At 39.5% G+C, this 25,061-nt stretch overlaps 1 protein-coding gene across 1 annotated transcript in view; it reads left to right on the top strand.

Annotated features, from left to right (window-relative positions):
• The window catches only part of DTHD1 (death domain containing 1), a 62,545-nt gene that overhangs the window by 33,617 nt on the left and 3,867 nt on the right, over positions 1-25,061 (top strand).

Below are 25,061 nucleotides of genomic sequence, written 5' to 3'. Positions count from 1 at the left end.
ATGGGGCAGTGTTGCTCTAAATGATTTACAATGTAACAAAGTATGGAAAACACGTACAGTGGACCCTTGAACAACTCAGGAGTTAGGGGCACCAACACCTGCATAGTCAAAAATCTGAGTATAAAATTGGACTCCCCCAAAACTTAACCATTAATAGCTAACTCTTGACCACAAGTCTTACTCATGACATAAACAGTTGATTGACCCATATTGTATGCTACATGCTTAATATATTGTATTCTTACAATAAATGAGAAAAGAATAGTATTAAGAAAATCATAAGGAAAATACATTTATAGTAATGTGCTGTATTTATAAAAAAAATCAGTGTATAGGTTGAGCCATGCATTTCAAACCTGTGTTCTTCAAGGGTTAACTGTGTATAAAATCACCTTGTAAGACAATAAATGATTTAGACTATTGGGATAAATTGTACTCATAGTTGTTCAGAGGAGGAAATAGCTTTTCTGGAAGCTGATGCTGGTAGAAATTTCATGGTGGGTATAACATTTTTTAAAAATATTTTATTTTATTTTTAAATAGTGAGAGAGTGAGATAGTGAGAGAGAGCACAAGCGGGGAGGAGAGGGAAAAGCAGGCTCCCACTGAGCAGGGAGCCCGATGCGGGACTCGATCCCAGGACCCTGGGATCATGACCTGAGCCGAAGGCAGACACTTAACTGACTGAGCCACCCAGGAGCCCCTGGGTATAGCATTTTATCTGAGCTTTGTAAGTTGGTAGAAATTTGGCCAGTGGAAATGAAGAAAAAATATGACAAAAAGGAATGAATTGCACTGGAGGTGGTAGGCATAGCTTAACAGGGATTCATAATTCATATAGTAACCATTATAATAATTTCTAATGTCTCTCAAGTGCTTTACATGCCCTATATTATTAAATCTGCACATGAGACATTATCACTGTTCTCATTTTACAGGAAACTGAGGCATAGAAATTTTCATCAACTTGCTCAGGGTCCCATAGCTAAGTAAGTGTCTGACTCGGATGCAAACCCAGAAAATCAGCTTCCCACATGTGCAACCGCAGTCTGCTCTTGTCTCTTTAGCAGATAAAACCAGGATTTAGATAAACTCAAGGACATAAGATGGATTTTAGGACTTCTGTGTTCACCCCTGCAGTTGTATAATAATTTCATGAGTATTATGCTTTAGTGTAAAGGTGATAGGAAAATTATATAACAAATGATATGACCTGGATTCTCATCAGTCAAACTGAAAGTAGCCATGACAGCCGAGGTGCTGGGTTGTAGAGACATTAATTCTTTACTTGCTGGTTTGGAGGAGATTCTGGGGTTCTTGGAAGGCATATGTAGGGTAGCAACCTATTAAACCACTTATACTTAAAAAATATTTAAGAACAGGGCGCCTGGGTGGCTCAGTTGGTTAAGCGACTGCCTTCGGCTCAGGTCATGATCCTGGAGTCCCTGGATCGAGTCCCGCATTGGGCTCCCTGCTCGGCAGGGAGTCTGCTTCTCCCTCTGACCCTCCCCCCTCTCATGTGCTCTCTTTCTCCTCTCATCCTCTCTCTCAAATAAATAAATAAAATCTTTAAAAAAAAAAAAGATATTTAAGAACAGTATAGCTGTATAAATGTACACCCACTATCAGTTTTCCCTCTGTGCATTTTCATCTCCATCTTAGGGCCTTTGCACTTGCTGCTCACCTCACTTGGGACTTGCTTCCCTCAGATGGTCATATAGCTGGTTCTTTATCATTCCGGTTTCAGCTTACGTATCACTTCCTATGATTTTTCCCCCAAATCCTTTTCTAAAGTCACTCTTTAACCCATGAGCCTTTTAAAACTTACTTTGTAACTCTGACCATTAATTGAAATTATTAGATTTATGTATTTGTTCATATATTTTCCATTTGCCTTTGACCCTTGAGAAAGCAAACTCCATGAGCGAAGGACCTTGTCTCCTTACTCTGGCTGCACCATCAGTGATTAGAACAGTGCCTGGCGCATTGTAGGTCCTTTAAATATTTGCGACCGGATGAATGAGGAGGAGGTCTGTAGTGTTCGTTAGATTCTAAAAATTTAAGAAGTACGGACTTAATGGAGCACTCAAATTTGCTTGAACCAGTGGTTTATAGCCTCATTTGCAAACATTTAGCTGGCAGAGTTGATTTGGATCTACATGAAGATTCCAGCGCAGAGGAAGGGGACATTGGGCACATTCTCCAGGTGGTTCAGTTTAGTACATGACTTCCTCAGCTCACTCTGTTGTTCTGCTGCTATAGGGACACTGGTGGGAGACAGTAAGGGGGCTGTTGGAATTCTCCGGCAGGAGGTAGTGAGGGCCTCACTGTGATAATGGCAAACAATGGAGAGAAAGCCCCTTATGGAAGAGAGGACAAATGTGAGGTCCAAAACATGACACAAATTCAGCTTTCAGTTTTCAGTGTTTTCTCTGTGGCCTATCTAACTTCATGAATCAACAAGCCAAATTAGCCAAGCTAGATGGGTTTTATAGAGATTTTGCTCCACTCCATAAAAGTCCATGTGAGTGATTGTCCAGGTCTTTTGCATAAGCTCTTCCTCTTCCTTGATTCTAGCAAACCATTCCTCACCTGCTTGCCTGAACAAATCCTATTGGTCATCTCTTACAGCTCTGCTGAGGTGTGACTTCTCCCAGGAAGGCTTCCTTGACTTCCCCTTCGGTATAAACTTTGGTGTGTTTGGTCTGTGTTCCCACAACACCCTACACTTTCCCTATCGCTGCAGTTACTGTATTTTATTTTATTTTATTTTATGTAATCTTTAAAAAAAAATTTTTATTTATTTATTTGACAGGGAGATAGAGCCAGAGAGCACAAGTAGAGAGAATGGCAGAGGGAGAGGGAGAAGCAGGCTCCCCACTTGAGCATGGAGCCCAATGCGGGGCTCGATCCCAGGACCCAGGGATCATGACCTGAGCCGAAGGCAGACACTTAACCGACTGAGCCACTCAGGCGCCCCCAGTTACTGTATTTTATCATAATCACTCGATTCCCAGTAGACAAATATTTCTCAATCTTTTGTGTTTGTTTTTGCCCTCCTAAGGAGTTTTTTTAGATATTTTTCCCTCTAATCAACCCTCCCCATTAAATTTTAATATCACAGAACACAGTATGCATATTTGTATTTTATAAATTAAAAGTGCAAAGTCTTTTCAACTTGCCCAAGAGCGAATTTTCCCTCCTGGAGGGTGATGTTATTCTAGTTGGAAATGCAATTATTATCCAGGCACAGATATTGTCCTGTTCAATTTGCATTTCCAGTGCCAGGCATACAGTACATGCTCGATAATTATTTATGAATAGTCAGATGAATGAGGCAATTTCTTCAAACCTTAAGATTGTTTAGTCTTGGGCGCCTGGGTGGCTCAGTTGGTTAAGCGACTGCCTTCGGCTCAGGTCATGATCCTGGAGTCCCTGGATCGAGTCCTGCATCGGGCTCCCTGCTCGGCAGGGAGTCTGCTTCTCCCTCTGACCCTCCCCCCTCTCATGGGCTCTCTCTCATTCTCTCTCTCTCAAATAAATAAATAAATAAATCTTTAAAAAAATAAAAAAATTAAAAAAATTAAAAAAAAGATTGTTTAGTCTTTTTTTTAAAAAAAGATTTTATTTATTTGACAGAGAGAGACACAGCAAGGGAGGGAACACAAGCAGGGGGAGTGGGAGAGGGAGAAGCAGGCTTCCCGCTGAGCAGGGAGCCCGATGCGGGGCTCGATCCCAGGACCCTGGGATCATGATCTGAGCTGAAGGCAGACGCTTAAAGACTGAGCCACCAGGCGCCCCAAGATTGTTCAGTCTTGACAGTGATAATCTTGAAACTCTATTGGCATGTTTAAAGATAGTACATTTTACTTGTCTGTTGACCTTCATATATCAAGCTGCTGTTCATAGCCATTAGTCCTTTCTTTTTCTTCCAGATAGGTTTGTAGAGGGCTTTCCAGGTACATTCTTTTGGCCCTTTTTCATGCCTGCTTACTAGAAGTTTTTTGGGTTGAGAAAAAAAAATCTGTGACTGTAGAAAATTTTCCCTCTTCTCAAACTAATATACCTAAGTGGGAATTGAAACCATGACCTTCAGTTTGTAAGAACAGATTCCTTCTACAAAGTTCAGAATTTAAAAAAAAAAAAATTGACCTCAGCTTGACAGTATTAGAATATGCTATTTTTCAGGAAATGAAAGCAGCCCTATTATATGGAGGTTAGCATTAACGAACACTATGGTATGCACACATTTGTACATGCAGCGTAAATTAGGTGAAGGCATTTGTCAAAAGTAAAAGTGCTTTCACACAGAAGACAAGCAGTAAATATTTATACATATGTATATAGATAGAAACATACACATTCACATAACACATAATTCTAATGTTTGACCTTAATGTACTGTCTGATTTCCAAAGATGTGAAAACATATCACCCATTACCTCATGCTTGTGAGGAACTCTGTGTCTCATTCCTCAGCCTCCATATTCCATTCTTTCATATATTAATCCATTCAACCAAAACTTTTTGTATCCCATGGACCAGACATACAGTAGTGTTTCTTTATGTATGGTCTCATTTTCTTCTTACCTCTCTGCAGACTATTGTCAACTCATAGGAGAATGAGCCTCTAAACCATCAGTCAGATCATTTCCTGTCTCTGCTCCAAACCCTGCAATGGCTCCTAGTTTCACTCACGGTAAAAGACTACTTCCTCAGTATGAACTTGGCCCTCCTTGACTCTAGGACAGTCTCTCCTATACTCTTCCCTTGTTCATCTCTAGCCACAATGACCTTTTTAGTGTTCTTGGAACTTGCCACACATGCTTCTGCTTCAGGTCCTTATGTTAGTGGTTCCCCTTGCCTGGAGTGTTCTTCCATCCATCAGATACCAGCAAGACCAATACCCTCACCTCCTCTAATTCTTTGATGAAATTTCCCCTTCTCTCTGAGGCCTACTCTGATTCTATTTCTTATTGCACTCTACTCCTCCCCACACAACCTGACACTCCTGATCCTCCTTAACGTGCTCTGCTTTTTTTTCTTTCCTCTAAAGCATTGATATTAACATTTATTTCTTTGTTTATTATGTTTATCATAGGAGCACTACTACTTCACAATGAGAACATGAGCCCCTTGAGGGCAAGAACCTTTATCTGTTGTTCTTTGCTGAGTTACAAGGCCCTGGAAGAGTGCCTGCCATGGGTTAGGAGCTCAAATAACGTTTGTTGAATGAATGAATTCATAAGTAGAGCTTGTATTTTAAATACACAAAGTGTGAAGAGGAAAGTGAGAAGTGTCAAGAAGGAAAATAAATTAGCCTTGGAGGGTTGACAGAATTTGAAGTGTGTGCTTACAGAAGCTTCGCTGTGGAGTGCCTTCTGGGTTGAGGAGTAACTGACAGGAAACCCATCTGTCTGTGTCGCCAGGAGAGCACTGTGGTGAGGGAAACAGCAAGTACCCACACTGTCATGGGCATGAATTTTAATCAAGGACTCCCTGGCGAGTGCTCATTGGAGGGGAAGAGAGAGGTGAATTGGTTTGAACGATAAAGAGGGTCCTCACGCTAATTCACATTTCAATATGATCTTCTGAAGATGGTCACATAATCAATATATGTGTAAACTTATGGTGGAAAAGAACAATGATTTGTCTCTAAGTCTGTCCTAAGCCATGCTTCAAACTTCCTTCTTTTCCAAAAAATTCAAGTGAATTCAGTTCACACCATTTCTATTTGTACTTTGGCAGAAACAAGGCAAGTTTCAAAAAACTCTCAGAGGTTTTTTTAGGTGGAAGGAAGTGGTGTGTGCATATGTGTGTGCTTCTGAAATCACGTCACATAGGTGACTGTCATTTGGTTATTTGTGCTATTGTGACTGCCTTTTAGTCTTCCTCTCTGCTTGGAAGTTTTGCTCTGAAGGAGAGAAGGGTTCTGGGTCTGGAGGCTGTTTCTGTGGGATTCTGCAGGGGCCCTACTTTCTCAGTCATACCTCACCTACATATTTACGTAAGCCATCTGCTGACCCAAGTTTTGCTTAGCCTGAACTTCCTCTTTTTTTTTTTTAACTGAACTCATGACATGTGATTTCTAGTAAATAATGATACTGCTTCAACACTTACTTTCTCACCACATTAAATAACTTGCTTTGTCAAAGGGAGGAAGCAGGCAGAGGCTGGTACACCATTTACGCCACAATCACCATCTTCTCATCACTTTGGACTTACAGGGCCATCTCCCTGCCCTGTCAGGAATGACTTTTTTTTTTAATATGACTTTTTTTTTTTTTTTTACCTAAGCATATGAATACTATAAAGAATAATCTCAACTATATAAATGAGAAGATCCAGAACTATGGAAAATTTTTACATTCACAGGCTCTTCAATTCTACTTAGATTTTTTTAGTTGTAATCATTTACAGTTATTTTAAGGTTCAAGAATAACATGGAATTTCATATCCCATTGCTGGCTGTGAAGAAAGCAGAATTTACCAGGTGTATGCTTTTCAAATGAAACTGGATAAGAGAAATCAGAGTTTTGTTGGCTTTTGTGTGCGTGTGTGTGTTTGACAGGTGGTGGGTGGAGGGGAGGCATCATGAACCTCATGGTGATTTTGGAATTTTCTGTAACTTAGTTTCATGCTTTCCTCACTAGAGTTAATTGTAATAACATGTATATTGCTTTATGTTCCACCCCTATCAATTATAGAAGAAAGACACTAAAATCTTGGTAAGTAGAGATATGTCCATTTTTTTTAACCTGTGAAAATTTTACAAAGCCTTCTCCCTCTTTCCATTGTTGCAGTTATAGCTCTCCTTGGCTCTTCCTTGACCTGCCTTCCATGACTGCAATCTTACCTTCCTCTAAGCCATCAGAATGACCTTCAAAGACAGCCTTGACCATACCACTGAAAAATCTACCTTATATTGTATATGAGATATTTAAGGAAGAAAATGATCAAAACTGGTTTAGCAGAAACAGGATCCTTTTTTGGAAGGGGCTTTGCCCACCAGTATAATCATAAGAGAACCTTTCCCTTCTCTTGCTGCTCTCCTTCCTCTTTATCTACCCCTCCTTTTTCTCTTTCCTCCCCCCTCTTTCTCCCTTCTCCTCCACTCTTCCCCATCTCTTCCCCCTTCTCCTTCTCTGTTCCTTCTCCCTCCTCCTCCTCATTCCCCCTCCTTCACTGTCTGTTCATACAAGGAAAGGTTTTCTCTGCTCAGCAGACAGTATAAGTAAACCAGGAATTGTGCTCCATATTGTCTTGTGGATTTCAAGAATTCTTTTACATAGGAAACACATAAATTCTTCCCTCTCTGAGAAAATTTTAACAAAATTAATTGATATGTTTACATGTATTCTAAAATCGTAACATTTAGTAAGTAAAAAATGATGTTCATTAATTCAAACAATTTCCAGTTCATGAACTCCAACTGTAATGTTTTTCTGTAGAAATATCAGCCAATATGTCAATTAATGATTACTAATTAAATGCCAGCTATATATGGGATATTACCTAAGACCTAAAAGATAATAGTAATAGTGGTCAAAGCCCTAGCTTTTGGAAATTACAATCCAGTTCAGGAAGGAAAGCATAAACACTTCAAAAGTTATAAAACAATGCAATAGATAAATAATAATTGACTACAACAATCTAGTAACATCACAGGACAGGAACTGATGATTAACTGCAAGTGAATGGCCAAGATGGTAAGTTCTAGGACACTTCAGAGAATGGGGAAGCATGGAGCAGTTTGTTCAAGGGAAAATAGCTGGAGAATGGCAAAGCTACTGTTGGAATCCAGTTTGTCTGATTCCAGTGGTGGCACTCCTCACTGTGATACCTAGAGTCTCCTTCGGTAACTGAGTTCCTCAGGGCTGGAAGCAGAGATCATTCCATTTTGCAATCCCCCATCTCCCAGGTATGGATTCAATAATGTTCTGTTGAACTGTTTAATGAATAAATGAATGCATGCTGGGGAAATTGATAAAAGAATTGAAGGAGGAGTCTTTATAGCCCACAAAAGCTTTACGTGTTTGCTTTTCCCCCTAATGGTTAGTTACATTTAGCAGAAGCCTACCATGCCTTCAAAGGAATGACTAATGTGGGGATTTTATAGTTGTGGCCAAACCTGGAAGGAAGACGTTTGTGGCTATCCAGGCCTTTCCTTGTAATATTCATATCACTCTTTCTGTTGGAAAGGCTACTCCTATCTATAAGCCAAAAAAACAAAACAAGGCAAAAAAAATCAGGAAACTCGAAAAAAATTCTACAAAAGAATATTGGAATTAGATATTAGCATCTAATTCTAGAATCTAGAAATTAGAATACGCCAGAAAAAAACAATGCTCCAAGCTGAACAGGCACCTTGACAGTATTCAGGACTGACAAAAACACATTGGGATTATAATTTAAATGTGGAACAATAAAGAGGATGTAGTTTATATAAATTTGAATGGTGTTGCGTACCTTTGATTTGCTGAGCTGCTTGTAAAATCAATAGTGTCGTGATAGACATTGGGGAGGGTATGTGCTATGGTGAGCGCTGTGAATTGTGTAAGACTGTTAAATCACAGAACTGTACCTCTGAAACAAATAATACATTATATGTTAAAAAAAAAAAAAGAAGAAGAAGACAGTAGGAAGGGAAAAATGAAGGGGGGGAAATTGGAGGGGGAGACGAACCATGAGAGACTATGGACTCTGAGAAACGAACTGAGGGTTCTAGAGGGGAGGGGAAGGGGGGGATGGGTTAGCTTGGTGATGGGTATTAAAGAGGGCACGTTCTGCATGGAGCACTGGGTGTTATACACAAACAATGAGTCATGGAACACCACATCAAAAACTAATGATGTAATGTGTGGTGATTAACATAACATAATAAAAAAGAAAATAATTCAAATAAAAAAAAATCAGTAGTGTCTCCCACATAGCTACATTTATGGATCAAAGGCATCTGCTTTTGCCAGAATTGCTTGGAATAGTGAGCAAAGTTGCAAGTATATTAGCAATAGTTAACATTTACCCAGTGTTTGCTGTGTGCCAGGCATGTTGGAAGTGCTCTGTATATTTTACATCATTTGAACTGCTGTATATGTACAATTTTGCCCTTTGGTAGATTAAAAAAAATGAACATGGAGACACTAATTTCAAAATTATATTTATCTATTCCAGACTGATTTTGACAACTTTTTTTTATTGACTCCATGTATGTCCTATCTATAGTTCCGGAGTTATCCAGAACCTTGCTCATGTTACATCTGCAGCCATCCCTGAAAGCCCCTTCCTTCCATCTGTCCCAGCTCCTTACATCAGGTGGGGTTTCTTGAATTGGTCTATCTGGTTACCAGCGTCCTGAAGGTGTCTCCCTTCATGACTGACTTCTTCAAAGGCTGAGAGAGATTTATTCCCATCCTCTTGACAAAGCCATGATCAAATTAAAGCCCTAAATAAAAAGAGCCATTTTCTAAGAAGCAATTGAAAGAACTAATGGAAAAACAAAAACATAAGCTTGGCTGCAGTAAAATGAACACAGGCTTAAGACTAAGAAAGACCTGAGCTTAAACAAAGATATGGATTGGGATTTCTTCTGGGATTGGTAGCAGTCTGATTTCATTTCCAAAAAAAGTTAATTTCTAGATTTTTCTCCAAGCTAGACCACTCTAGGTCAACTCATCTTGCTCTAAACCTGTTTTTTTTTTTTTTTTTTCTCCCTCTCTCTCTTAATCTTACTTCTCTGTGGGTTTATGCTGGTCTTCAGATTTCTCTGTGTAGAAGCACTTCCTTTTATTGTGTGGACCAAGCATTTCTGCCAAAGCCTTCAGGAAGTTCTACACTGACTGTACAATGACAATAATAACGTTGAAAACAAGAGGATATGTATTGACTGTTGTTGGTGTCTTTTATTTATTTTAAAAGTTTATGGGGGGGGTAGGGATTTTCAAAGGCCCACAAAAATAGAGAAAATACATAATGAATTTACATGGACCCATCATCTTGTGCCATTTTTAAAAAAGATTTTATTGATTTATTTGAGAGAGAGGGAGAAAGAGAGAGCAAGCATGAGCAGGGGGGAGGGGCAGAGGGAGAGGGAGAAGCAGGCTCCCCACTGAGCAGGGCTTCATCCCAGGACCCTGGGATCTTGACCTGAGCCAAAGGCAGATGCTTAACAGACTGAGCCACCCAAGCGCCCCTGCCATTCTTGTTTCACCTAATACCACTGGGGTTTTTTGTTTGAATCTCTTAAAAGAAATCACTTAAAGCTAATGTATCACTTTACCTGTAAAAAAATTCTGTATGTTTTCTAAGAGGGTAAGGATTTTAAAAAAACACAGTACCATTGCTACACCCAATGATATTAGCAATTATTAATTTAACAGCATCTACCACCCAGCCTATGTTTTATATTTACCTACTAACTCAATTTTCTCTTTCTATAGTGAATTTGTTCAAAAACAAGGTTCAAAAAGTGCCCACAGATTGTATTTGTGTGTGTCTCTGTCACAATTGAATTTTTAGCGTAGGTCATGTCCTTTATGGACTTTATTTCGATCTACCCTCAGCATACTTTAGAGGCAGGATCCATGGTCTCTGCCTCAGAGAGTTTAGTAAGAGAGTGTAGATGACTTGCCTGGACTTGCACCACCTCCCAGGGCCAGAGGCTGTGCTAGGACCCAGACTTCAAAGTCATTCCTGTTTCATACTGTTCCATGTCCCCTTGTTCCTTGAGCAAGCCAGATCCTTGCTTACTTTACATCTGCCACTTTTATTACCATGTCATATTGCCTCTCATATCCCTTGCCCCTTCAGCGTGTTTGGCAATTCTAGACCTTTCAGAGAGCCAGACTGGTTGGACCTTTTGTTGAAGCTAAAATAGAGCTAAAATCTTGAAATAGAGCTGCCATAGCCTCGGATGGTGGTTTCCCTTGTTATTTGGGATTTTTCTGCTTCTGAGGCAGAAGCAGACTTTCTCTATCATCTTGGTGTTAAATGCATAGTCACTTCTGAACAGCTCAGTAAGGTCCTCTGTCTAACTCATGTGGTGACAATAGTTCATAACACCTCATTTCAGAGCAGAGATAATTGCTATCCCTTTCATATGATGAAGGCTCCAGCTTTCTCTGGCTTAGGTTGTAAGTTCACATTCCTTGCTTTTTGTGATGATTTATAATTCAGATTCCCTCAAAATATTCGCTATGGTTTTAAAAGAACAAAAATACTTCCCATATATGTTTACAGTAAAAGATATGATTCCCAGCAGATAAAAGGGAATGTTCAGTTATAATGCTTTTTCCCAAACTGCAAGAGCTTTTTTTTTTTCCTTTTTTTTTTAAGGATGGTAACACACCAGCTTTAAATAAAATGGATTCACATGGTGAGGAAGTTATTTGCTCTCTAATCCTTTCCCTGACCCTCTGAGTAGATCTCAGGTTAATGTTAGCATATTTTCACATCTCTCTAACACAAAAGCTTCCCTGTTAATAAGCAGAGGACAATTCTTAGGCTCAGAAATCTTGGTTGGCAACAGAATTCAATAGTATTGCTTTAATTGTATTTATTTTTAAGGTTTCCATGTGGTTATATAAGCGAAATTATTTTTCCACTTATGACTAAAATACCAGTTTCTTTTAAAAATGCATTTGTGTAGGTTAAAAAGAGTAATTTTAAAGAGAAAAATATTAAGTAATGACAGCTATTATTTTGAGTACTTCCTACATACAATGTCCTGCTTTAAGTTACATGCTAGAACTCAGTGTTTCTGGGGCACCTGGCTGGCTCAGGGGTAGAGCATATGCCTCTTGATCTCGGGATTGTGATTTCAAGCCTAACTTTGGGTATAGAGATTACTTAAAATAAATAAGTAGAAATTTTAAAAAAAGAACTCAGTGTTCCCTTCAATGGCTCTATGAGGCAGGTAACATGCCCATTTTATACATGAGGAATTTGAGGCACAAAGGGAATACTTTAAGATCTCAAGTTTAATAAGTAGTACGATTAGGCTGAGCTGAGCTCTTTCCCTTCACCTAATACTGGCTCCCAGTCCAGACCGGTAAAGTCGATTTATGTAAATGGTGAGCATAGCACAACAAGTACTAGAATGGTTGAGTGAACATCTTGCCTTACACTTTTTTTTTTTTAAAGATTTTATTTATTTATTTGAGAGAGAGAGACTGAGAGAGAGAGCACATGAGAGGGGGGAGGGTTGGGAGGGTCAGAGGGAGAAGCAGACTCCCTGCCGAGCAGGGAGCCCGATGCGGGACTCGATCCAGGGACTCCAGGATCATGACCTGAGCCGAAGGCAGTCGCTTAACCAACTGAGCCACCCAGGCGCCCCACTTTCAACCTTCACTTTACATACAAGTTTTAACTTACAGGTTAAAAAATAAAGGATCTGTATTCTTACAAGTGTTAATTTAAATATTTTTGGTCAAATTATTTTACCTCTCTAGACCTCAGTTTTCTCATTTGTAAAGTAGACATAATAACAACTATCTCACAAGGTTGTAGATAGAGTAGACTATACTGAGGTTATATGATATACTTTAAATGGTTAGAGTAATTATCCGTACATGGTAAATAACAAAAAATAGTAGCTGATATCATTATCTGGAGGCACTATGATTCACTGTTTAAGTTAGGGCTTTAGACAGACCTAGGTTTCAAGACCATGTTACCTTGGAGAAGTTACATCTGGGAAACGGGGATGACGGTTATTCAAATTATTGTCATGGGTTTGGAATGAAATAATAATAGTTCTGTATTTGTCTGTCATTTGTCCTGCTTGGTATTTTCTGAGCTTCTTGGATCTGTGGTTTCATCTCTGACAATCATTTGCAGAAATTCTCACTATTATTTCATATAATTCTTCGGTTCCTTTATATATTTCTTCTCCTTCTGGAATTTCTATTACATGTATGGTTTTTGTAGTTCCTTAGTTCTTGGATATTCTGTTTATCTTTTTTTTTCTTCTCTTTCATTTTTAACTTTGTGATTTCTATTGAGAGATCCTCAAGCTCAGGAATTCCCTCCTCAGCCATACTGATATGGCTGTTACAGTGTTTTTGTTGATGAATGTTACAGTTATATTCATCTCTGTTACAGTGTTTTTGATCTCTAGCATTCTTTTTTGGTTCTTCCTCAGAATTTCCACCCTTCTGCTTACAGTGCCCATTTGCTCTTATGTACTATCCACTTTTTCAGTTACAGCCCTTAGCATATTAATCCTAGTTTTGTAAAATTTTTGGTCTGCTGGTTCTAACATCCTTGCCATATCTGAGTCTGGTTCTGATGCTTGCTCTGTTTCCTCAAATTGTGTCTTTTTGCCTTTTAGTATGTTTTGTCATTTTTTTCTTGATAACTGAACACACTGTACTGGGTAAAAGGTACTACTGCAAATAGGCCTTGAGTAATGTGGTGGTAAGGTTTGGGTGAGGGGAGGTGTTCTATAGCCCTATGATGAGATCTCAGTATTCAGTGATCTTGTACCTCTGGACTATGAACTTCACATGAGTCCCTCAGTCTCCCTCCTAACTTCCCCATTCTGGGGAGCAGGATGTCTAGAGGAGGGTGGAGTTGGGCATTTCCCTCCTCTCCCCCGTCAGTTAGACTCTAATAAAACCCCAGCAGATTAGGCTCTGGCTATATAGTTTCTACTAAGAACTTTCTACTAAGTTCTACAGAACTTTGTGGTATATTTAAAAGTGGTTCTTTCCCCCTTCTCCCTGCTGGAAGCAGGGGGAATTTTTCTGAGCTTTCACTACGAGAACCTGGTAGAAGTTCATGGAGGTAAAATTCACAAAAGTGTGTGAGTTCCCCTTGACTGAGTCTCTCTGAAGTTTTTTTTTTTTTTTAAGATTTTTTATTTATTTGCGAGAGAGAGAATGAGAGACAGAGAGCATGAGAGGGAGGAGGGTCAGAGGGAGAAGCAGACTCCCTGCTGAGCAGGGAGCCTGACGTGGGACTTGATCCCGGGACTCCGGGATCATGACCTGAGCCGAAGGCAGTCACTTAACCAACTGAGCCACCCAGGCGCCCTCTCTGAAGTTTTTAACTCTTAGATCTGTTCACATTAAGCCTCCAGCAATTTGTCAATTATAGTTCAGGTTTCCTTACCTGGCACTGCATCTGGAGGCAGTTTCTGCTCTGGTAAGCTGTGATTCTCTGTATTCATCTGTCAGTCTCTTCAATTTTGGGGACAGAGGTTTGCCCTGTGACCTCACTTGTCTGATGGATCTAAAAAGAGTTGTCGATTTTTCAGTTTGTCAGCATTTTTACTTATTAGGACAAAGTGGCAACTTCCAGCCTCTTACATGCCTGACTGGAAACTAGAAGTCTAGCCACTTCTTCACACCGGTACGTCCTCGCTCCACATTGATACTGGCTCAGCTTTGATTTGGTGTTACCTTGCATGCATAACTGCAGCACAAAGTTTTATGCTGACATTAATCATTTGTACCAGATTACTTCTTTGATCAATATTCTATCTAACTTATTTACAGTGCAAAGCCATTAAGAATTCTGTAGAAACTGTACATTAGAAAGATTGAGAATATACAGTTTGCTATTATGATGCAATAAATGAACTCAAGTTAAGCAAATGGCAGCAATTACTTAGTTGCAGAGACCTCTATGCAAGATAAATCAGTAAAAGTAAGCAGTGAAAGCCAGTATTTAGTTATGGTATCTTAAAAGCTTCTGGTAAAATCTGTGCTAAAGGTACACAGAAACATTCTAATTATATATACTTTCCTGATCTATTATTATTCATACACTTTTACTTGGATATCTTCTAACTACAAAATAAATGACCCATTTACCAGAAAAATCTGCAGTAGGTATGTGGAGGTAGAAAGGGTGTGGGAGTTAAGACTGGATGGAGGAATTGTTGCCACAAGATATCATAATAATTAACCAGTGAAAGTCTCTTCATGCAAAAGTGCCCATAGGGTAAATATAAAATAATAACATCAGCATGGCATTTTTGTTTGTTTGTTATATTTCACTGACGTCGTTCTGCGGTGCTAGGTGACATCCATGCTAGATGGTGCTTTAAGTGTCAGAAAGTTTTCATGTTACTTTACATAAAAACTGGTTCTCTAGTAGAGACCCTGAAAAGTAGTAGACAGGTAGAAATTAAAGAGAAAACCTCCACTTATTATTTCTATATCTGCCCATAGCAATAGTATTATTGTGGGTGCTCTTAGAATTAGCACCTAATAGTAATTTAAAATAGGATATTCCTTTTTAAAAAATATTTTATTCATTTATTTGAGAGAGAGAAAGAGAGAGCAGGGAGAGGAGCAGAGGGAGAGGGACAAGCAAACTCTCTGCTGAGGGTGGAGCCTGACGTGGGGCTTGATCTCATGACCCTGAGATCATAACTTGAGCTGACACTCAACCAACTGAGCCACCTAGGTGCCCCCAAATAGGATATTCCTCTGGGATTCAAAGATAGCATCATATTATGGCATTGTTTCCACTTAGCACTTCAAAATATGTGTGAAATAATGGGAAGGATTTATAACTGTTCTGACCACCCCCCCCTTTTCTTACTTTTATATTAAGTTTTGTGGATTATTGTAGTGATTTCTGCAGGAATTTCACCCCATCATCCTTGCTGAACTCCCTCATTTGATACAAGTTTGTCCTAGGCTGGAAGAGGGGGTGGATGCACAATGATGACTTATGTTATCAAACAAATCAGCCCTAGAGGCAACTGTCAGGGCAATTGTTTGCACTGCCTTGTTTCTCATTCTTGTTTTCAAGCACATGTTTCTAGAGTGAGGTTAACTTAGTTAACACCGGCACCATCCTAAGCATCCTGAAAGCACAATAGAGTGAGGATGAATCCTGGCCAAGATGGAAACTTTGTGTTTCTAAACCCTGTCAGAGACTAGGTGGTCAGCAGTGCCTGACCCCGGTGAGACTACCGGAAAAGAGAGGGTCTCCAGGATTTTTATGTCATGGCAACACTCAGATCAAGTCTTGCTATACATAAAGCTATACTTAACAGGATTAGCTTTAGTTACAAATGGATCTTTGGGCAAGCATCTATGTATTTGAATTTGGGAGGTGTATAAAGCCTTTCTGCATGCAACATGAGGCTCTAGTTCTGTAAGACACAGGTGACCAAAAAGAGTGACTTTTGTCGAGCACCCACGGTGTGCAAGGAACTCAACTAAGCTATTCCATTTTATTCCAATGAAAGTGCATTATTTTATTTCATTCAAAGCTCACTACAAACCTAAGAAGTAGATAAGGATAGAAAATTTAAGGTTTAGGAAACTGAGGCATGAATTGACTCTCAGGAACCAACAATTGACAGAGTGGGGTTTAAGCTCAGAAGTACCCCAGAGCCTGCATGCTCAAGCAGTCTTGTATTAGGGAAAGAAAGCACCAGCTTTAGAGTTAATCACAGCGGGGTTCAACCCTCCACTCAACTCTCTGAGGTCCCAGCCATGAGACCTCAACCACTCTTGAGCCTTGCTATCGTCACTGATCAGAGAAGAAAACAGTAAGAGCTCCTTCATTTTCCTCACAGTATTTTGGGCAAAGACAGATGAGATAACCAAGAAGAAAAAGAATTTGTAAATAACAGTGAAGCAGGCTCAATTTTGAGAGTTTCAGACTTGCCTAATAAATGGGTGCTGAGGGTTTACCAGCTTAGAAGATTTTTATATGAAAGTTGAGGTACTTTCTGGGTAAGAAACTAACCTGTGTTTACTGGGTCTGAAATAACTGAGTAAATGTGATATGATCAGACAGACTTCCATTTGTGCGGGTCAGGGTGGATTTGCCTAAAAACACACATACATGCTTATATACAGTTGCCCCCTTGCACAATGTGGGGACTAGGGGTGTTGGTCCCTGTACAGCTGAGAATCCCTCAAAACTTAACTGCTAATAACCTACTATTGACTGGATGCCTTACTGATAATAGTTGATTAACACATATTTCGTATGTTATATGGATTAATACTGTATTTTTACAATGAAGGGAGCTATAGAAAGGCAAACATTATTAAGAAAATCATTAGGAAAAGAAAATACATTTACTGTGCTATATCGTATTTATTGAAGAAATTCATGTGTAAGTGGATCTGTGCAGTTCAAACCTGTATCGTTCAAGGGTCAACTGTATATTAAGTATATAAATATATTTTATTAAACACATATAAATATGTATTAACTATTCTGTGTTAAAGACACAGCATATTAATATATATTTGAAGCATCAGAAACTATCAGAATTGAGTGCCATAGTTATTAGTGAAATGTGTTTCTCAGTTCAGCCCCTTGGATACATGATTGTGTCCTAAAGAGAAAGCTTTTATTTTTATTTTTTTTTTTTGGAGGGGCTTTTTTTTTTTTAATTTTATTATGTTATGTGAGTCACCATACAATACATCATTAGTTTTTTGATGTGGTGACCCACGATCCATTGTTTTCATATAACACCCAGTCCTCCATGCAGTACGTGCCCTCCTTAATACTCATCACCAGGCTAACCAATCCCTTCACCCCCCCAAAAAAACCCTGTTTGTTTCTCAGAGTCCATAGTCTCTCATGGTTCATCTCTCCCTCCAATTCCCCCCCCCTTCATTTTTCCCTTCCTTCTCCTAATGTCCTCCAAGCTATTCCTTATGTTCCACAAATAAGTGAAACCATATGATAATTGACTTTCTCTGCTTGACTTATTTCACTTAGCATAATCTCCTCCAGTCCCATCCATGTTGATGAAAAATTGGATATTCATCCTTTCTGATGGCTGAGTAATATTCCATTGTATATATGGACCACATCTTCTTTATCCATTCATCTGTTGAAGGGCATCTCGACTCTTTCCACAGTTTGGCTATTGCAGACATTGCTGCTATGAACATTGGGGTGCATATGGTCCTTCTTTTCACTACATCTGTCTTTGGGGTAAATGCCCAGTAGTGCAAATGCTGGGTCATAGGGTAGCTCTATTTTTAAATTTTTGAGGAACATCCGCACTGTTTTCCAAAGTTTTAATTAAAAAATGGAAGACCTCTTTCACTAAACTCTGTGACACATCAGGGCACAGTCAATATTACTTTACTGTCATGTAACACGATGGGTAAGGAGCTGCTTTCTTCATTCCATCACATTGTACCACAGAGCATACATACTAGGAGGGTTTAGGGTGGCCACTAGTGGAGAATTGCTTTGCGTTGGAAAAAATGAGGAACAACCATGAGCTCCGTACGGAGCCAGTCGGGATGTGTCGGAATAATGGCAGAGCGGCTGTGGAACAAACCTACGGCTAACCACTGGTGTGCAACAGCTCTGCTTATATGATACCCCTGGAGCAAGAGTGCAGGATGGGTAGAAATCATCATGGCACACTCATTATAGTGCACATGGAAGCCCCGGGAAGGGAGACAGTTGTGTCCACAAAAGGAGCCCGGGTGGCTGCATTGCCTGGCTGAACATCGAGGGGTAGCTAGTGGAACAGTGTGGCTGCCAAGAGAGTAAAGCCTGTGAGTCTGCTCGGAACACTTGGAGAGGACTGTGCCAGAAGCTAGAGTTTCTGGATGAGGAGGTGGACACCAGAGCTAAGTCATCTATGTCACCCCTGTAAGGTAATGTATGAATTAGCCATGATTATGACTACTATATTCCTACAGTGTAAGGTATGTAAGAAGCAAGCCGAATTTCCCTTTGGTCCTGGTATTAGAAATCTTTGTCATTTTTTGGATAAAGCTATTTCTTTCATTCTTCTGTGCACTCGGTAGGATCCATTTGGGGTATAAGTTGATAACTGGTGTAGGTCCTACTTGACAGTGTTTTTCTAAGGGCAACCACCATATTTCAGTATCAGAGTCACCCAGTTGGCTTGGTATGAATATGGCCTTATCTGAGGCCAACTGAATCAAGCTGTGAGCTTATTTTTTTTTTTTGCCTTTTATTTCAGATTAATTTTCATGAACACTAAGGTTTGAGAACTTCTCCTTTATTTTCTCAGTGAGTAGAAGATAAAACCCCTTGCTGAGAGAGTGGCAGTTAGAGGCGAGGTAGAGGTCTTGCAAAGAGTGGTAAACGTTTGAAGTATCCAAAGTAGGGAATGGTGGAAGAATCTTCAGGGATACGTAAAAACATTCTTGAGCAGCCCTGGTCCCTGCTGAAACTGAAGACCTTAAATTTATGATGATAACAATCCTCAAGATTGTCCACAGAGGGTCCTCATGGCTATGACGTATTTATTGAGGTATGGTCTGGCAACCGTTTGGTAAATATAAGTACTGATATAAAAGAAGATACAGAAAAGGATATAATAGGTTCTATGAGCAGCAAGTCCATAAAGAGGTATTAAAAATGATTAGAGAAGACAACTGAAGGGGCGTCTGGGTGGCTCAGTTGGTTAAGCGACTGCCTTCAGCTCAGGTCATGATCCTGGAGTCCTGGAATCGAGTCCCACATCAGGCTCCCTGCTCAGCAGGGAGTCTGCTTCTCCCTCTCACCCTCCTCCCTCTCATGCTCTCTGTTTCTCATTCTCTCTCTCAAATAAATAAATAAAATCTTTAAAAAAAAAAGACAATTGAGGTGATACAAACTTTCTTTAATACTTCATGAAGTGGACAGTCTCAGAGAACTACAAAATGGGGCAGAAGGCAAAAAGCTTTTATAGGATGACTAAAGAATAAGGAAGAGGCAAATGGAAAACATCTGATTGCCTGGGGCCCCATAGTCAATCTTGTTTGAGGTGAGAGGCCCAGAGTTGGCTTGGAGTTTGGGGATTGGCTAGTTGGATATACTACATTTCTGGTCAAGCAGTGCGTTTACAGGGACACAAAAATTATCTAAGTTTTGGTTTTCTGACTTTGCACCCTGGGCAGAAGCATCTCCATCATGGGCCTAAAGATTTATTCAAACAGAAGCACAGTCATGTCTTGAAAGGGGCCTCAACACGCAGAGCTCTCGTTGACAGCTGGGTCTCCATTTTGTTGCTGCTTCTCTGCTCACATTGATGCTGTAATTCTGGAGTAGCAGGAAAAATACAGCCGTTGGTCATCATCAAACTATTAGAACCAGGGAAAGTGGAAGCACTGGAGTCTAAGGAAGATTTCAAGCAATTCCTGCTTCTAATCATCAGCAAGATGCAGGAGGACATAACATCTTGCACTTGAGTGCAGGGGAGAGCTTATATGTAGAATAGGAGCACGCTGTGGAAAATGGAAGGTCTGCTCATCCAAATAAAAACCCATGCGAAGGCCTCGGAGGAAAGCACACTGGATCATCTTTAGAACCCAAAAGATGGAGTCGAGGAATGACCAAACAATGCAAAGAAGGCCAAAGAGGAGGCCAAAGAGATTCTAAAGATGGCAGTGAGGTATTGATTGACCTAGTCTAGGAGACCGAGAAAAGCAAACAAATCATCTTGGAGGATCGGCAGTTTACAGCCGGTGGTTTCGGGTCAACTGATGGAGATTGACACCATAGAGAAGCTGAAACTAGAGAGCCTTCTGTGTTTTCTCGTCCTTTTTGTCTTCTCTGTCCACATGCTGTCCTCACTTATACTATGTTTCTGTTATGGTTGGTCTGTGGTTGATGACTTCAATATGAATTTGGATTGCTAAATGTTTTGTTTGGGAAAGTTCTTTTTTTTTTTTTTTTTTGAAAACGCTCTCACACAAGAGATTTAGGGCCTAGATTGTAAACTCTTGCAAGAACTGGATTTGTTCCTGAAGTCTGGTTATTTCTAAATGTCGAGGTGCTTTGCTCTTTCTTGTGTGACTGGATAGCTCCCCAGAACTTTAGGTCTGGGTGTGACTCATGAGACTCAGAATTGGATTTCTCCAGCTCTGGAGGCACTGAAGGAGCTACATTACTTCTAGAAGACAACTCCATGCAACAAGTACTAAAGAAGCTGAACAAGGGACCAGACCTCAGCTGGGGATGTGAATGGGGCGTACATGGCTAGGATGGATGAATCAGAAGAAGGAGCAGATGATGGTATTGTCTATATTTTGAGACTTTAATTTCTGGGTGAGACCAAAGGAGGAGAGGGTGTTTTGTTCAAAATTTAAATTTCATGTGACACACTAATTGACATAACCCATTTGGTCAGTTTGTTTGGACAAGCCTGACTCAGCTTTATTTGACACGTAACCTAGAACAGAAGACAAGATCTTGGTATTCTATACAAGTTGATGGAATCCCCTGATGCATTTCAGGGGATTCTGGACATGAAATGAAAGAGATATTTACAGAGGCTGTTGAGGGGCTGGGGAAGAAAAGTGAGGACTGTCTACATTGGACCCTACACTGGACAGGGAATAGGTATCTTCAAGGTTCCGTAAGTAGTCCAGCCATAAGTTCATTTACATAGCAGAACTGATAAATATTTGGGGTCAAAACCCTACTATGAAGGGAAAAAAGTTGCCATGTTAATAAAGCTACTTATTTTCTTGAAAAAGAAAAAGGATACAATAAAGTACTGAAAGCCAAGTTGGGGAGAGAAAACAGGCATATATGAATGGCATTAACAACAACACAAGACAATATTATGTTAAAAGATAAATTGAATGATAGTAACTAACTTCCCAGATATGAAAGCAGGGATGAGAGTAGTTGATAAAAGAGGTGAAATTTGACTGGTGCCTTAAAAATATGGTAGGATTTGGAGGAGGAGATCATTCAGGTCAAGAGAAGATGTCATCATATAAACAGTTTATACTACCCTATGTATACAATACCATTTCAGTGCTGTGAAGAATTAATATAGGAACAAGATGCCTTTTGGTTCTCAAAGACATTCCAATCTAATAAGTAGAGCCAAGACTGATCATAGCAGGTTCTTGGAGTGCTGAAAACATAATGAAGGGAAGCTTTTGAAGGTGCCATGGGAAATAATGTTGGGTAAAATAATAAATGTGCTCAAGTCCAATTTTTTGGGCTGCACCCCAAAAAGATCAAGATGGCACATATATGAGCTCAACTAAAAAATGGTTCGCTTGGTTTTAAGAATTCGGAAACAGGGTTGTATTTAGGCAATGCAGAAAGAATAATAACTGAAGGAGTCTTAACAACAATGGCCTATAAAATTCGAGACACAACACCATTTCAGGTGTGAATGGCTTTCTTTGCTTCCAATTTTTTTGGACCACTTTTTAGTTAATGAGGCCTGCACTGCACTTAGTATAAATAAGACACATCTGTATATATCTGGATTACTTATAATTTTATACCAATGCCTTCGCGAGGCTAATGGTGAAGGGAAAACTGCTACTTACACCCCACTACACTCTTTTACAAGGTAGGTGTGTATTACGGAGAGCTTGGGAGCCAGGTTTAGATTTTGCCAACAATCTTCCTGAGCAGTGACATGTTCCACATGGCATTTAAGAAATGGTATTCAGCAAAATAAAATACACAATATTAATATAAAAGCAGGTAACCTTAGAAGAATAGCAAACCTTCCTTCACCCAATAGTAGAAGCTGAGAAGATGCAACAGAATGACACCTTTGGATTAGAACAGGGAAGAGAGGAAAGTAGGAAAAAATTAGAGTCGGCCACCAAGGAAGGCATCCAGGGAGCCACCTTTGATACTGGGAATCCATGGGAGGGGATACGCCATAGGACAAGCAGAGGCTTCTCTGTTCTGCCTGGAGCTGACCCTGAGCACTAGTGAGATTTGAAAGGTGGTATGCAAGGCAAAAATAGTGCACAGAAAAAATCATGCAAAAACAAAAACAAAAACAAAATAAAAAAGGGAAAGGGAAGAAAAAGGAAGTGAAGGGAGCACTGAACGTCCCTGATGAAGAGGCCAATTGGGAGATCAGCATAGTGACTTCAAGTCTAAAAGAGCCAGAGATTTCCATGCTCCTCCAACCCACTACTTTTATCGTTGGGCGCCAGAAGGACAGGGCTTGAATTTTCAAGTATGTGAAAAAATACATATCCTTAAACAGTAGACTCACTCTCAGTGCATCAAAATGCTATGTGACACATTTCTGAAGAAAGAAGGACTGGGGGAGGAAATTTATTTATACAAAGAAATAACAGTGTCTCTTGTCTCAGGCTCAATCCAGGCCATGTGCCCTTTGATGGGAAAGATAGAATCTGCTTCACTGTTTAAACTGCTATTTCTCATTTTTTGTTTCGTGAGGTTTAAGCACATAGTTGATGTTTCAAAAATTATGTGCACTTACTTTTCAATTCCACAATATTAATACACTTGAACTTTTGTTGTTCTTATGCTATTTCCTAATTTCCCCCCATTAAAGCTTCTCAATGGAAATTTTATATACATGTTTATGTGATGACTATGACAAGAATACAATATTCAGATTTAACCACTTGTATTGAAATCTCCCTATGAACCAGCAGTGTGCTATGTTAGTTAGTGTAACAGACTTGGATTATCCTTGTATCATTGCTGTGAAGTAAGTGTTTTTAAAAAAGTTTTTATTTTGAGAAGTATTGAAGCATATGTGAGGATTGCCTTTGATCAGGCACTTGGCAATTCAATAGTTTAGAGAGGAAAATATTCAAATATAAGAAAAATTTCACCTTTTATCTTAAATGGCAGAGGCATTTGCCTTTGAGAACATTCTTACAGGAAGGAGGCATTTATAGCTAATGACATTTTCCACATAAAAATTGGTGCCATTGAATATTGTATGGGTATGTTGTCATTAAAAATTAACTTTGGGCGCCTGGGTGGCTCAGTTGGTTAAGCAACTGCCTTCGGCTCAGGTCATGATCCTGGAGTCCCGGGATCGAGTCCCGCATCGGGCTCCCTGCTCAGCAGGGAGTCTGCTTCTCCCTCCGACCCTCCCCCCTTTCATGCTCTCTCTCTCTCAGTCTCTCTCTCTCAAATAAATAAATAAAATCCTTAAAAAAAAAATTAACTTTGAGGGGCACCTCGGTGGTTCGGTGGGTTAAGTTGTCTGCCCTTAGCTCAGGTCATGATCTCGGGGTTCTGGATCGAGCCTCATGTCAGGCTCCCTGCTCAGTGGGGAGTCTGCTTCTCCCTCTCCTGTTGCCCTCCCCACCTCATGTGCTTTCTCTCTCTCTCTCTCTCTCAAATAAATAAATAAATAAAATCTTTAAAAAATTAACTTTGATTACCAGTCTTAATTTTCTGAAATCCTGTATGGCTCCTAATATATTAGCTTATATGCTTTTATGTGTATATTATTTTGACCATTTGGACAGTATTAATGAGAAATGCTAGCTTTTCAACAACTTTATTGTTCATACCAGTACCTTAAGTAGGATCACTGAAATATTCTTTACTGTGCATGCATGCAAAACTTGGTTCCACTGTAAATTACTACCGTAGCATTTTCTGTCACAAGTGCATCTGCATATAAGTAAATCTATGTCAGGTTTTATAGACAGCTTTTTAAAAACCTACATGAAGCTTGGAAAATGATTTGTAGAAGGTATTTTTTTCCTTCAGGATTGTCTGTATTTTCCAAAATGTTCCAAATAATTAAAAGGTATTTAAACTCACTCTATTTAAAAAAAAAAAGGTTTTTATTGAAATAATTATGGATTCATAGGAAGTTGGAAAATAGAGAGGTCTGGGGTATCCTTTACCCCATTCTCCTTAGTGGTTACATTTTACATAACTATACCACAATATCAAAACCAAGAAGTTGACATTGATATAATGCGTAGATTGTGTAACCACTGCATTCAAGATACAGAACTATTTTATCACCACAAAGATTTCCCTTGCACTACTCCTTTATGGTCATCTCCCACCATCCATAACTCCTGGCAATTTCGAATCTATTCTCCATCTCTATAATTCTGTAATTTTAAGAATGTGATATAGATGGAATCATAGAATATGCGACCTTTTAAGACTGGAGTTTTTCACTCAACCATTGGGCAGAGGCCCATGCAAATTATTGCTTGTATCAATGATCTGTTCCTTTTATTACTGAATAGCACCCCATAGTGTGGATGTCCCATAGTTTGTTTAACCATTCACTACTGCAGGAAATTTTAATTATTTCCAGTTTGGGGCTGTTACAAAGCTGCTACAAACATTTGTATACAGGTTTTTGAGATTTTTTTTTTT

The sequence above is a fragment of the Mirounga leonina genome, unplaced genomic scaffold, assembly GCF_011800145.1.
Source record: "Mirounga leonina isolate KUSES-001 unplaced genomic scaffold, KU_Mleo_1.0 Mir_129, whole genome shotgun sequence".
Lineage (NCBI taxonomy): Eukaryota > Metazoa > Chordata > Mammalia > Carnivora > Phocidae > Mirounga > Mirounga leonina.
Note: the sequence above shows the minus strand (reverse complement) of the source record. Positions and strands in the feature narration are given on the sequence as shown.